Below are 16,123 nucleotides of genomic sequence, written 5' to 3' on the forward strand. Positions count from 1 at the left end.
TCCTTCTCTTTGTGTATATTTCCCTTTTTTTCCTAGTTTCCTAAGGTGGAAGCTTATTCTATTAATTTTAACCTCTTTTGTGTATAAATATTGACAACTATACATTCTTCTCTAAGAATTACATTAGTTGCATCCCTTAAATTTTGATATATTTTGTTTTCATTATCACTCAGTTCAAAGTATTTTATAATTCCCTCTGTGATTTCTTCTTTGATACATGGTTGATTTCAAAGTTTTTTTCTTAATTTGTAAAGTTGTCAGAACACACTTTGGAAAACTATTAAACACTGTTCTTGTTTAAAACTAGACATACTTGGAATATAAAGCATAGGTAGAAGATAGCCTCAGGAGTAGGTTAATAATACAATCTCATGTGATATATATATATATATATATATATGATAGATAGATATATAGTATACAGATATATATACTCTCATATTATATATCTAAGTAAGATATTTCAACTAAACTTTGATTGATAAGGTCAGCCTTAAAAGACTGTACAGAATAGTATTATTAGCACATCATCATTTCATTTTATTTAAACCCCTTCTACCCCTACCAAATATCAAAACATTTAAGATTCCATATAATTTTAAGAATTAAGTATGTTACTATGTAATTGTTTTTAATTAATCTCAAGCTTGAAACTAGGTAACTAGGTGTCCTTTCCCCCCTTCCCTACTTTACACCTCAGTTACACACAAAATCATCCAGCTCTAATAGAACCCAGCCAGAATCTGTCAGCTACTAGTTCTGCTGTTCTGACTCTGCCAGACTTTGGTTAGTCACTTTATTACAATAAACATTTTTAGTGGGTCTGTAACACTCAGGCCATTTTCATTATAGAAGCACAATGAGATCACGAAGCATGAATTCAAGGAAACTGATGAGTTTCCTGCCTGATGGTAGCTAAAATTTTTCTGGACAAACGGATAGTGCCCGCAATGAATTTTTTGTGTTCAACGTTGTGGTGGGTAGTTGTCAATTTAGAGGCTGCAGAGGGTAGGGGATGTGTACTCAAGTCAGACCACAGGAGTTCAAATCCTTGTTGGGCCACTCAATTGCATGTGACCTTAGGCAAGTCGTGTAATTCCTCTGGGCCTCGGTTTCTCCATCTGGAAAATGAAGGTAATAATAATTCATATCTCACAGCATTGCTGTGAGGGTCTAATGAGTTAATATTTGTGCTCAGCAAGTACCTGGGGACACACCAGAGGGACTACAGAAGTATTTACTGGTACTGCTACAGCTCTGAAAAAGTGGTAGTTTAGGAAGCTCTTAAAAACTTAAGTAATCTTTAAGAGGAAGACTATTATTCTGTCAGTACCATGCAAAAATCAGAGGTGAGAGTAATCTTGAAGTAAGGCTGCATTTTAGGTATGCTTTAACCAAACTGAAACTGAAAAGTATCCTGGATCATATTTTTCAAAGACCGGAAGTTCAACTTGTTCTTGGCCTGTGAATTATTCTAAGAAGGATCATAGGTCACAGTCATGAACTTTGAACACCAAATCAGATTAACTGACTTTTAACTTCTTCCACATAGTCTCAGAAGCTATAGAAAACATTTACTAGTAATTTATTTTAAAGACAATGGCCCACTTGCCAAACATTGTCTTTGGAAGGAAAAATCAAACAGTAAAATTTATTAAACTATAATTTTTTTACTTTTTTATATTTAAAGAAATATTATGGTCACTTCTGTGAATTTAGTTAATTTTTGCTGCTTTCCACATTATAATTTTATTGGTTATCTTCAGGCAGTTTCAAATTATTTCATCAATCTTGGTCTTTGCTTTTAACTTATACAGTGGAATTTACTTGCTCATTGGTGTAATTTTCAATATCTTGCCCAACAGCCTGTGGCAACTGAAAAATAAGTTGAATATATTAGACTTTTCTGTTTGTGCTCAGTGCAACAAAAACAATTTATGCTGAAAACCCAGCTCTGTTGAATTGCAGGCACTTATATAACTAATTCAAAAATACTTTTCTTTCTGTAATTAAGAAAACAATATTGACCTACATATTTGGCAGGCAAATGGTAGAGCAAAGCATTTCTTATGGCTATAATCATTTTCCATTTCACTTTATTGTTATTTATGTCATTTTATCTCCCTAATCTGACTAAATACATTCTATATCATCCCGCCCATCTTGTAAGCTCGATCAATATTTGAGACCAATTTTATTATTCTATGTGCTCAGATGGTGCTTTAAAGCTCAGCTCTCTGAAGAAATTCTCATCAGTCTCAGCGCTGTGAAAACTCTTCACTGGCTTAGAACCTTCAAGGTGGCCCTATGTTAAAAGTGTACCGTCAGCCACTGATCCTCCTCAGTCCTGGGCATCGCTGACAAGGTTCTGGAGCCAAGCGAAGAGCAGGGTCATCTAGTTCTCCCTGGCAGCCCAAGAGCAGCAGGATTTAGGATGTGATGATACCCCTCTGGCAGCAGCCATATCCGGCTCTTCTAGGCAGTGCTGACTGTGGCCAGTGAGGTGCCTTACTGGTCATCTACTTCTGTCACCAGCTACAGAGCACACAGCATCCATCCTAAGGGAGCTGAAAGAGGTACAGGAGAGTTCACCTTGCAGGAGCCCACGAAGCTCTGCTGTCGTCGGAGATGAGGCCGGGGACACAGATCCATTTCTCCATCCCTAATCTCTATATCCACACAGACACATGCTTTAGTCCTTTTGTGGCTGCCATACCTTTTGCAACGGGCTCCAGTCCAGACACACACTCTCTCGATGCGCGCTCATTCTGCAAATCAGAGCTTCAGCATATTGCTATGAGAAAATCTGATTGGATTGGAAATCATTGGCATTATCGCCAGAAAATTCAACATTACATTTTCTTGGATAGAGAAGAATGATTGTTTCATTTCTTTAATTATAATTTCCAACTATGGTAAAATTTTGAATGGTTGTAAAAACTTGTTTTTACATTTTTATATTTCAATTATTTTGTTGATAGTGACTAGAGCTCAACTTTTTCATGAAGATATGAAATGATTTTATGTAGAACTTTATGCAATCTAATATTTAAATCACTTCTAATATTTTTCTATTTTATTTTTAACATGTATGTAATGCAAAAAAAAAAAAAGCATAGATAAATGTTCTATTAAGCTCCAGGGAGCCTTATTTTTTTCTAAGAATAACCCTAAAAAAATTGGTGGAGTACCTTCCGTTGGGGACATTCGGTGGCTCACACCTGTGCAAGGTGCTCCAAAGTGCTTCCCAAACTGGGCACGAATCCTTTTCTGCTGCCTCTGTCCTGCAGATCACTCGGCCTCAACAATAATAAAATTCCACAAGATCCCATTAAATGGACCACGCGCAAAATTTACACTCGACTCTGCATTAGATCCGGAGACGAGCTCATTCCTTCAAGTTCACCCTCCGTGCCAATTGCCTTGGACAAAGTAGTTACCCAACGTTTTCTCTATTAAGACTTCAGAGCCTTCCTTCTTCTAGCCTGCCCTGCGAGCCAGAGGGCTGGTCTGGAGAAGCAGCCCATCCCGATCCAACACCTTTTTCCCTTTTCCCCGGGCGGCTCGGACGCGCACCTCGCCCGGGTCTCCAGGCTCCGCCGGGGCAGCCTCCCGCGCCGCGCCCGGCTCCGCGGACCGTCTCCTCGCGCTTTCTAGGCAGGTGCCTAAGGAGGTACAGGCCCAGGCGGGGGCCAGCGCCCCCCGACCGCCTCCCGAGAGCCCCTAGGCGTGGCAATGGCAGAAACCCGACAGGCTCATCAAGCCCAGGGGGAGGGGAGCCGCGACACCTGGGATACTTCTCCAGGAGCCTCTGCCACCCCTCCCTTCCCCCAGCCGCCGCGGGTGTTTATCTTCGCCTCTGCTCCTCTTTTCTCTTTCACTTTTCTTTTCGCTGGGGGCTGGGACTCCCTGGGTTCAGAGCACTCAGGGCAACCCCAGGTCACTGGCTGGCTGTCCCGGCAGCCCCCAAGGGCAGGGAGCCGGGCGGTCGCGCCCTCGGGCTGCGCTGCGCGCTGCCCCCCGCCCCGCAGCCCGAGCTCCATGGAGGTCGCGAGCTGCGCTCGTCCGCTCCGGGAAGGGAGGTGGTGGAGGTTGAAAGGGCGATCGCTTTCTCGCCCAAAAGTCTCCGCCTCGGGCCCCACCCCAACCCCAGTTGGACCCACCCATCTCCGCGGACCAGCCGCCGGCCAGCAGTCCCGCCCTCTTATGGGGAATACTCGACTTCGACTTCAGTTTTCGCTGGCACTTCGTGCAGACGCGGTGCACCTTCGGGCTCGTTCGTCCTCCCGCGCGCTCGTCTAGCCACCCTCGGCTTCCAGAGGCGCGCAGGCTGCGGGGTCCTGGCCGGTGGCCGGCGCTCCCGAGCGCGCTCCACTCTTTGCGCGTCGCCGGCTGCGGGCGAGACTCCGGGGCGTGCCGACGGTGAGCGGTGACGTGCGCCTGGCTCCTGTCGCCTGTCGCCAAGCCGCCTGTTTGGAGAAGACGCCGTCTGGCTGCACAAAGCGCTGAGTGAGTGGCTCACCTCATTGAGCTCAGAAAGTTCAAGAAAGGTACCGCAGCTCCTCGCTTCTTCCTTACTCCCTCCCAAACCCCCTGCGGGCCAGTGCAAAGGTGGGCGTGAGCCTGCACGCGGGACTGTCTCTGCCTTTGCCGGCAAAATCAAGTTATCCTCCTCTTCTTTGATCAGGAGCCTGGTCTTCGAGGGAGAGGAATAGGAAGGGAATGGTCATTGTTTGGCGGTCAGCCCTGGGACTGTATTTTTAGTTCCAACCCTGGACAAGACACTTGTCTCTTAGAAAAGCAGTATTAGAAGCTTGGAAGCACTGCAGGAGGCTTGTGTTGCATTCGAATTCTTATGCAAGATGGCTTTAAATGAAAATCCAGTTAAATTTTCCAAGTGTTATTGAGACTGCATGTTGCAAGGGTATACAACTTATTGGAATTTAGCTATGTAATTCTATGCATTTAAGAGTTTGTTAACCCCAAGGTATGTATAAAGCAAGGTTGTTATTAAATGATGTGTATAACAGATTCTTAAACAGGGTGAATCAGAAGTCTTGAAAGTGGAAGTGGTTGTCATTAGCTATTATTTTCCATTGTGTTTTTAAAAACAACTTTCTTTTTTATTCAGTGTATTGGGGGTGACATGGGTTAATAAAATTATGTGGGTTTCAAGAGTGCAGTTCTATAATACAGCTGTTTCCTCGTGTTTGGACCCTGGTAGCAGCATCAGCCTGTCGCTGATAGGCATCTTCATCTTGTCAGTGTGCCTGCAGAGGCTGTGTTGACTGGCCCCCACCAACGGACCACCTCTGGGTGCTACAGCACCCTGCTGGGCAGAGGCTGCCAGGCGAACTGTGCAGTATAAATTTTAAACTTCTGTCGTTTCATTAAAAAGGCATGTAGACAGAGGGAGATGGTATTAAAGAAAGAAGGTAAAAATATATAAAGGAAAGGATTGAAGGCAAAGCAATCGCCACTTTAGATTTTAAAAGTGATGAGCCCGGCCCGAAGTGGCTCAGCGGTTGAGCATCTACCTAGGATCCTGGAGATCTAGGTTCAAATCCTGATCAAGGGCGTGTAGGAGGCAGCTGATCAATGACTCTCTCATTGTTGATGTTTCTATCTCTCTCTCTCACTCTCCTTCCCTTCTCTGAAATCAATAAAGATATATATATATTTTTTAAAGTGATGAAAAATTTAAAATTTTACTTTCTATAGTTCAGAAATCTCAGAAAGTTCTGAAGGTTTGTTATGATAGTGTTTTAATGTTACATTCTTACATTTCTCGCTCTGTTTTATGCTCTCAAAGTTTTAGTCATACCCCGAATGACCTTTCCTGCAGGACCATCTGCTCTGGGATAGTGACAGAGAGGACTTGGGTTGGCCTGGGCTGGCTGCTGGTCTGGAAGCTCTACTAGGCAGATTCTACTCAGCTTTTTCAGCGGGTCTCGGATCCAATACAGTTTGTAAGACATTTGAATTCACTGCTTTGCTGGTTTGGAGTGGGAACTCCAGAACCTGATTGGAAGCTATAGTTCTGGAATTTGGAATTTTCCTACAGTTTACTGGTGGGTTTAAGAAAAACAACGTGAAGCTTTTTTGTTTTAATTCATGAGATTCATATATGTCAACAGCTGTATCACAAAACATAGTGTTTGTCAATGAAATGCATGTTTATAAACCGCTTTGGAGGATGGGGAAAAATAGCAGTTTAGAGTTTATTGAAATAAAGTTTGGTAATTGGAGGATTTTAAACCCTAGAAGGTTCTCCATCTGAGGTTTGCTAGCTCTGAGTAGACCTCTGGAAGTCCTGTGAATGAAGTCCTGAAATTTGTGTATAAGTGGATTTTTCCGAGGAAAATATCCATAATTCTAATCAGCTTTTTAAATGGGTCTCGGACCCGAAACGCTTTTTAAAACATTTTAAAATTTAGAAGACTGTCCTTTTTTTCTATCCTTACCATTAAGTGTTGCTCATTATGTAGCGTTTTTTTTGAAGGTTAGGTAATGATAACGTAGAGTGCTGCCTTGCGCCCACAACTTGAATTATGGGAAATAATACTAATCCTAGCTAATTTTTTGAGTTCTTATCAGATGTTGTTCCAAGAATGTATGTATTTCTTTTAAATTGTCATAATAAACTTATGTGATGGTAGGGACTTTATTTTATAGTGAAGGAAATGGAAACAGAGTAAATTAAATAACTTTCCCACAGTTACAGTGAAAATGTGGTAGATCTGGGATTTGGGCCCAGACAGATTTGATCACTGGTGTTTATGAGGGATGCTATTATTTCCATAGAAATACTTCCCAGAATTTGACAGTGACAGTCAACTGCTATTTCCTTTTTGACTCAGTGTTATAATGATAGAATGTTGGTTTTAAAGCAATGCTTATATGGTACTTACATGATTGACATTATTAATTATATATTTAAAGATTACCTTTATGACCGAATAATATTGTCATGAGTGTCTATATGTGTTTGGTTCTTTGGAAAAATTTCTTCTGTGGCTCCTGAATGAAAACATTTGTCTAGTTTGTACCCGTTTTTGCTGACAGAGCTTGACAGATAGTAGGCAAATGTGGATTGATCTATATGTTTATATCTATCGATCTAACTGTCTGCTCATCCATCCAAGCAGAAGCCTGGGATTCGTTGAGAGATCAGGACTGAAGACTTTCCCATTATATCACACCCAGGGTGGTATAGTCAGCTATTTGGAAAGTCCGCTTTCAAAAGGCTTATGGGATAAGGGTTGGCAAAGAGCCAGCTTCTTTCTTCAGCTGGATATTAGCTCTTGGATTAATTACCAAGTGATTACAGATTACTGACTGAGACTATTGATGCTGAACATTGCTTTAGTGCTTGCTGCTACCCTATTTTATGGATTGGATGGGAAAATTCCATAGGAGAGTTGAGAGAACATTTGGGGTTGTAGCTAGTACTGGAATGTGTTCTCTACTAACTATTTAATAGTGAATTTTACTAATTAACTGTTCTAACTATATAACTATTATACTTATTACTTTGCTTTATGTCAAGGAATGGTATCCTGTTTTTTTGATTTTTTTTTAAAGGTTATTTAGTGCTGGAATCAGAAATAGAAAATAAGAGGCTCCTTGATCTCACTTCAATTCAACACTACCATTTGTACATATTTTATATCAAGAGGCCGGTATCTATATGCATATATCTTCCAGTGCTTCATCCCACTTTGAGTCTACTGGTGTCTTGCCAGTTATTTTTAGAAGGGCAGAGGACTGTATATAGACCACATAAAAATGGACTAAAACCTCTGAGTCCTTATCAGCTGATCATGTTTTAACAACACACAATTGTTTCTTCTCCAAGCACTAAGGTTCCTCCAATGCTGACAGGATGCAAGGAAGATTAGGAGAGTGACAGAAAGTATTTACTCAGATAAAGGAATTGAAACTGAAAAGGATCCTAAAAGAGGAATATATGATGGTTGTAAGGTAGTGGGGGGGGGGGGAAGGGGAAAGGGGGAAGCTCTACTTATCACATTCATGTGAAAAGAAACCAGTGACACGTTCGAAGATCTCTTGTGTCATTTCTCCCCTTGCACACTATTAGCACTGACCTCTGAAATATTCAAATAATTATTCTTTAACTGAACACTTTACTGTTAGAAATTTTACAATATAGCTCTCTAATTTCTTTGTTCTCCTTCCTCCGCAGCAACAAAAATAAGTATAGAAATTTCAATTTAATTTTTTAAATCAATAATTTTATTGTTAAAAACAATTTTTTATGTTACTTTAAGTATTATTAGTAGGTAGTTAACCAAAATAACTCATTAACTTTTGATAAGAAATTATTAAACATAAAACTAAACTATACTGGAAATGTAGAGATGTACAGATGTAGGTATGAGTGATGTTAAAATGAACGCTTTCCTTAAAGAAGGTTGCCCTAACCTCAGTTTTCCAGATTGCCCCATCATGTGGCTCCCGGGAGAGGCAAGGCGCCGGTGAGATTCTGGATGGGGGAGCGAGATGCCTTTCTTTCGTAAAATGGGAGGAGGGCAGTTATGAAAGGGGAAGAGAGAAAGGAGAACTTGCTAGAAATCTGCTTGCCTCAGGCACATTTCAGGCATATCACTCATAAAAAGGGGTTCCTCCAAAAATAGTGGACCTGGACATTGGCTTCTCTGGAACTCTTTATGCCTGTGCAGACCTTGGGAAGCCGCGGGCTTCCCCAGGAGCGCCTGTACTTCGCTTTGAGGATCCCTGATCTGGTTCGGATTTGTTGCCCACCCCCACCCTTGGTTTCTGGGCTGCCCTGGTTGGGGAGGGTGGACGGTAAAGAACAGAGTCTGGCTGATCGGGAGGCTTCCTGCTTAGAGGGGGGGGAGGAGTAGGCTCCAGCTGGGCTTGGGGCTTGGGTAGCCTTTGCAGCCTAGTCTCTTCCATCGTCAGCTCCAGTCACACTTTCTCTGTGCTCTAGACACCCTTGCTGTTCCTTGTCACCCCTTGTCAGCCTTCCCGCGTCCTGTTCCAAACACCCACCCTCTGTCACTTTTGCTGCTCCTCCTACTGAAGGATTTTCTCCCTTATATGAATTTATATGCTGCTGTCTGCATTCTCCTGTAACAGCTTTTGTCTCTGTAAATTCATCTTATTATGCGTTTGTCTCTCCAGTTACATTCTAAATAAAGACGGGACAGTGTGTCCTGCGCGCCCAGCCAAGGGCTGGCCAAGTAGTGGACTTGTATTGCCTTCAGTGAGCGTGAGTCGGATCATTCAGCTTGACAGCTAAGCGGAGGAATGTACAACATGTAGGAAACATAAGTAATATAGCAAAAACAGTGTTACGATATTATAATAAAAGCTGTTATAGGAAATTTGGTTCTGGAGTGGGATTTATTGAAGAAAAAGCGAATTAGACATAAGGAAATTAGTTATGAATTTGTGGCAGTCTTTCAGGTGTGTCGTCTCATTCCTATCACCTGCCCAAGGGCATAGCTCTAATAATTATTCTTTCTCTCCACCATCTCTATTTTTCTCTCTCTCGTGGGTCTTTCCCATCACTATATAGCCATGCTATATTTTTTTCCCATTAAAAAACCCTCATATTTCTTTCCAGCCATCACCTAGTTTTTCTGTCCCGTTTTATGGACAAATTTCAAAATCAACTCTGTTCTCTCTCTCTAGTTTCTCTCTTCTTATTCTCTCTTGAACTGGACAGGCTGCGATCCCCACTGTGCCACTAAAAATGTACTTGTCAGAGGTTCCAAGAACCCTCATGCTAAATGCAGTGGTCAGTGCTTGGTGCCCACCTGTGCACAACCCCAGAGTTCTTGATTGGCTTGCAGGCTGCCCCCCTCTTCTTATTTCCTTTTACCTCGCCAGCACCTGTTTGTCCTCTTTACTGGTTCTTTATTTCCAGAACCTTTTAAATATGAGTTCGAGGGCCCAGTCGTTAGGCCTTTTCTCTGTCTATACTCACTCTCTTGGTGATCTCATACAGTCTCATGGCTTTAATGTCCTCATATACTGATGATTCCTAAATTTATATCTCCAATCATGACCTGTCTCTGAACTCTAGACTCGGGTATCCAACAGTCTTTCAACATCCCTGATTGGATATCTAGTACTCATCAGATTCTTGACTTGACCCAAAACTGCTTCTCCCACTGTCTTCCAAACCTCACTTGATGGCAGTTCCATATTTTTAGGCGCAGAGGTAGTCAATCAATGAATCTTGGAGTTGTCCTTAACGTCCCTTTTTCTCACACCTCACATTTACCTTCCACTAAGGCATTTAGCTTTATGCTGATTCCCACATCTGACCCTCTTACCCCCTTCACTGTGCCACCTGTGTTCAAGCCATTGCTATCACATCTCCTGGTATTATTTCAAGAGTTGGTCTCCCTGCTGATATACTTCACCCTCCACCTGACCCCTTCTCAATACAACACAAGAGCCAGAATGTTTCACTTCACCTGTTTCCAGTTGCCTGCCCTGCCTTCATTAAATAATAAAAGCAAAAACAAACCCACCAAACAAAAGAAAACACAAACACCCCTGAAATCAGTGACTTAACCCCCCCCCCCCAGTAATGTTCTATTTGTCATTATTCTGCAACTGGGCTATCTTCAGCTGGTTGGTTTCTCTTAGGTTGCTGGGGATGAAACATTCCAGAAGGTTTCATCAACTCATGTGTCTGGCACCTCACTTGGGCTGGCCGGAAAGTTAGTCTTTTCCTCTGAGTCTTTCTTCTTTATCCATGAGAGAGAGCTCTTGTTAGCAGCTGAGGAGGCTGCTTCCTGTTCATAGAGAGTTAGGAATCTCGAGACATTCTTTGTTCTCCTTTTGGTTTAGCTGATGGTAGTTTTTAAAGTACAATTTTCTTATAAATCTTGGGGGCTTCCTGTAAATTTTACTAAGGTTCATTCCCTTAGAAAAAGACATACCCACAAAACTCTTAAGACAGGCGCCTCTTGATTTTGGCTGCAAGTCAGAATGCTGTGGGAAACGCCCTTGGGGTTTTCAGAGGCGCTTTCGTCTTGCTGACAGAGTCTATGAGGCACTATGGTTTAAATCTTTCCGAGGTCTTAATGAGAGATTTTTCCAGCCACACACTTGATTTATCTTTAATCAGGTGCTAATAGACCCAGGATTTGATCTTTGCCTAGACTACTTCTTTCTTTGAGAATCTTTTGCTGCCTAGACAGGCAAGTATGACAATGTTTTCTTTTCCAACTTAGCAAGTCCCGGTGGAATGGTTTCTTCTAAATTCTGTCTGAACATTTGAGTTTGTCTTTCTCTTCCTGTGATTATTCCTAGGCAGCAAAATGAAGTCCGTTATCACATTTAGAAATCTTAACCATACCCACAAGTTCATGAGGTAATTTCCTTAATTCCATGTTATTGCTGGTGACAGTCTTGCTATTACACGAGTTGCCCTCTTTCCAGGCCCTGATAATAATTTCATTAGTGCCCTTCTAGCCTTCACTAACAGTGTCCTTGCTACTCTTCAGGTGTCTCCCCACCACCTGGTCTTACATCATTTTCAGTGCCAGTTCCTAATTGCTATGTAATAAACAACCCCCAAATTTAGTGGCGTAAAATAAGAACCATTTTATTTGTTTAAGGTTCCCAGCTTAGAAATTCATGTAGAAAACAGTGGCAACGACTTGTCTCCACTCCACAGTGTCTGTCGTCTCAGCTATGTGACTCCAAAGCTCATGGACCGTCTGAGATGGCTCAAGACATTGGGTAATATATATGGGGTCTCTGGCTGTTGGCTAATTCCTTCTTTCTCTCCCACTTGGCCTTTCCACCAGACTAGATTGGGCTTTCTCACAGCATGATGGTGTCATGATTGTCAGACTCCTTAGGTAATCTCTAACTTCTATAAAAGAGGAAGTGGGAGCTTCAGATGCTCTTAGGAGGCCTGGATATGGAATTCCCAGAATATAACATTTGTCTCATTCTGTTGGAAAAAGCAAGTCAGAAGGTCCTCCCAGATTCAAGGGCTGAGGACCTTGACTCCATCTCTTGATGGGTAGTGCACCATGCTTTTTCAATGAAAGAAGGTGTTGATTAATTGCAGCTATCTTTTGGAAATCTGCCACACATTGTGATCCTGTTTAAACAATAATTAAGGCATGCCGCTCCTCTATTCAGACTCTCCACTCCCTTCTCATTTCACTTCATTAAAAGCCAAATTCCATTCCAATGGTCAGAGATACCCTAAGTGACTTGTAGCTCCATGACCTCATGCACTCCTTCTCCCTTAGTTCACCAATTCAGTCACACTGACAGCCTTTCTATTCCTCAACGATTCTGTTCTGTTCTTATCTAAGGGTCTTTGAACTTGGTGTTCCCCCCTGCCTAGAATGCTGTTCTCTCAGACATGACCCACTCCCTTAACTTCTTCAGAGCTTGGCTCAAATATCTCCTTTAAGTGAGACTTCCCCTGATTGGTGTACTTCAAACTGCACTGCCACCAGCACTCTGGGCTTAAACTCTGCTCCACATACCTATAACTGTCCGACATACTGCCGGGTTTTTATAGTACCATCGCTCAAATTCTAAGAGTCAGATGTGTTTAGAATTCAGATTTTTTTACCCCAGATTTTGGAAAAGTAACTGTTATAAACTGAATTGTGCCATGCCCCCTTCCCCTAATTCATATATTGAAACCCTAACCCCCAATGGGACTGTATTTGAGTAAAGAGCTTCCAGGAGGTAATTAAGGTTAAATGAGGTTATAAGGATGGACCCCTAATCGGATTAGGCTGGTGTCTGTAAGATTAGGAAGAGATGCCAAGAGTGGACATGCACAGAGAAAAGGCCATGTGCAGACACAGTGAGAAGGTGGCTTTTTGCAAAGCGGGAAGAGAGAACTCACCAGAAACCAACCCTTCCGGCACCTTATCTTGGAGTTCCAGCCTCCAGAACTGTGAGAAAATGAATTTTTTTTGTTTATCCTGTCATGGAAGACTTAGCAGAGCAGACTAATAGAGTGATATAATGCCTTTAATATATACCAGGTAGCAATCAAGCCGATTCACCTCCCCAAAAGTGAAAAAATACAGATGATAAATAGTTTTACATCAGTTCAGTTCATGTTTGGTTAACCTATGAATTAAGTAAAAAAATTTCAGTTTTTAGAGCCTTTTGATTTAAGATTTTCAGATAAGGAAGTTACATATGTTTTAAAATTATTTGTTTATTAATTTCCACCTTTCCCCATTTGAACATGAGCTACGGGAGAACATGTATTATTGTTATTTTGTTCTTTGCTATAACTCCATCATCTGTCAGTGCCTGGATATGGTAGTCTCTAATAAATATTTACAGAATGGATGTTAAAGAGTAGGGTATGTTAAAAGTAATGGGGGATAGAAAGAAGAGTTATTTCAAGGAAGATTGAATTTATTTATTCATTGAATTGATTTGTTTCCTTTGGCAACATAATTTTCAGTGCTAACTATGGGCCAGAGGCTCTTCTAAGTACTTGAGGAGCCTTGATTCAGTGGGAGGGGCAAAGTATGGAGAGAATCCCGGTGACTTCAAGAATTTAATCTTGGAAGACAGGATGAAAGAACATCGCAAGAATAGGTGTTTGTTACAGCAGGGAAATGGATGAACTTGATTTTGCAAATATTAAGAGTGAGATAAAAGTGGAACACACAGCTTCTTATGTCTTATAATTCATTAGAAGTACTGAACTGGAGATTGGGTGAGCTATTTGTACAAGAGATTTTGGTTTGTGAGTTAATCGTAGAGAATTATTGACTGAAACAACTGTCAGAATATTTCCTCAGGAGGCAAATGCTCATATAAAAGGTTTGGGATCATAAGAAGACCAGAGAGACTGTTATGTCACTGTACTAGGCCCTGACAGAAGAAATATTCAGGAAATGTCTTCAAGAAGCTATTGGCCAGTTTCCAGGTCTTCAGAATAGAAGGTTAGACTTTCCACACTTTCCAGACTTTGCTTGCCTGTCATACTTTGCCTGCTGCTCTCACAGTGGATTTTATATCTCCGTATGCCTATCCTTCTTCTCTTTTTTAATTACAGTATAATTGACATAAAACATTATATTAGTTTCAGGTGTACAACATCATGATTCAATATTTGTATAGTGGCAAAACGATCATCACAATTAGTTAACATTCATCACCACACACAGTTACTAATTTTTTTTCTTGTAATGAGAACAGTTGAGATTTACTCTCTTAGCAACTTTCAAATACACAATAAAGTATTGTTAACTATAGTCACCATGCTGGACATTACCTCCGCGTGACTTATTTATCTGGAAGTTTTGTACCTTTTGACCCCCTTCATTCATTTCACCCAACCCCAACCCTGTCTCCCGCAACCACCAATGTGTTCTCCGTATCTCTTAGGTAATTTTAAAAACAACATATCCACCTTTAAAGAATCACTTCCTTATGAAGGCCTCCTGGCAAAACCCCAACTTTACCACCTCTCTGGCCACCTGAAAAATATTGGCCACAACCCTCCCTTGTGTTCTCTTCACTTGATACTTTTTAATACTATGTACAGTATTTTATGATATTGGCTTGTGTTAACATTGACTCTCTGGTTATATGATAAAGGTGGTACTGAGGTTGGCTAGAATGTGATGGTGGAGTTGGAAGGGCTGAAGTTTGGAAAACATTGCATCCTTGGGTGATAGCACCTTGCCCAGCAAATAGTAGACCTTTAATTATATTCTTTTTATTGGCAGTAACTATCCCATATTGTGGAGGGGTCAAGTAATATAAGGCTCTGAGAAAAGGAATTTGACTAGATTTGACTGGAAGTAGACCATCAGTGATCACATAGCTTTTGGGAAACCGTTCCCAGCATATTCAAAAAAAAGAAAACACAGTTTCCTGAGGGCCTTATTTGGGCCAGGCTACAGATGGAATCCTTACATTTGTTATTTGGATGATGCTTATGAGCTCTTTAGATTAGCATAAACTTCATAGAACTAAAAAAAAAAAAAAGGACTTTAATATTTTGCGCCAGTTTTATTGTTGAAGGGATAGTTTTATAAATTGCAAAATAAATTCTTCAATAAATGCAAGGGGGAAAAACAAGGCACACCCTATTCTCTAACTTCCTTCAAATTGAAAACCTTTCATTTTCCTAATTCTGTTTATCAAGTGTTTTGAAAAAATTTTTCAATAGACAAAAACAGTGAGATAATTTTGCAAAAATTGTAGTACAGTTGGTATTTATTTAGTTCTGTTGAGAATTCAAGAGAACAAATATACAGTCATAATAACATTACTTTGTCACTTTAAAATTTGCAGTAACCCCAAATGTCAGATTAAAAAAAAATCTATAGTTTATATCTTTAGAGTCTACCCCTAGAAAGCAGATTCTAGTCTTGTTGTTTTGTGAAGGACCTCTAAAACTTCAGACATGTGACTTTATGGTGGCTTTTTAGATTTGATATTGAGGTGTTTCTCTTCTAAAACCTTGACCTTTCTTAATTCAAGGCACATAGCCTCCTAAGTTTATAAAACATTTGCTTCCAGGCTATGGATTTGAATCCAGGTAGGCTAGCAACAGACCAGAAGGTCTCCTAAACAATAGCACATTGAAGAGCCTACACTGTTGTGTTCCAGATTTAACAACTCCACAACTCTCTACTCCTCCAATACCTTGTTCCCCAAGAATCCTTTCAAGACTTTTGCTCTAGGTACCCCTCTGTCTGGTGGTAGTGATAGGATGAGCAGTTACTTGGATCCAAGTTATAGACGTATAAAATTGTGTTGCCAATCTTCAGGTTCTGTGTGACCCACAGTCCAGGCCCAGACAGCAAGTACCAGTCAAGGTTAACACGTGTAGTGAGGCAGGCTTCTCCCAATCCTACCTGTCAGGGAAAATGAAGGTGGGAACAGGATACAGCAGCTAGAACATTCCTCTCCATCTCATCCACTTCTGGGCCCTGACTGTTCAGCTCTGGGCTGCCAAACTGAGATACAATTCCCTTCTCTCTCCAAAGGGATTTTCATCGACTTGGCCTCAGTTCCTGAGCACGACTTCACCTTATTTCTCTGGAACCTAAAGGGCGGATTTCCAAAGAGGGATCCAGCTGCCCTTATTGGTTCTTCATCTAAC

General features: G+C 41.3%; 1 protein-coding gene across 1 annotated transcript in view; it reads left to right on the forward strand.

The window, feature by feature from the left end:
• Positions 1-2,077: 2,077 nt before the first annotated feature.
• Positions 2,078-16,123, forward strand: part of IL15 (interleukin 15) — a 61,053-nt gene continuing 47,007 nt past the window's right edge. Inside the window, exon 1 of the mRNA XM_081135515.1 lies at positions 2,078-4,550. The gene's annotated coding sequence lies outside the window, so the exon portion shown is untranslated. The remainder of the gene's footprint in view (positions 4,551-16,123) is intronic.

This window comes from Miniopterus schreibersii (assembly GCF_964146895.1).
Source record: "Miniopterus schreibersii genome assembly, chromosome: 4".
Lineage (NCBI taxonomy): Eukaryota > Metazoa > Chordata > Mammalia > Chiroptera > Miniopteridae > Miniopterus > Miniopterus schreibersii.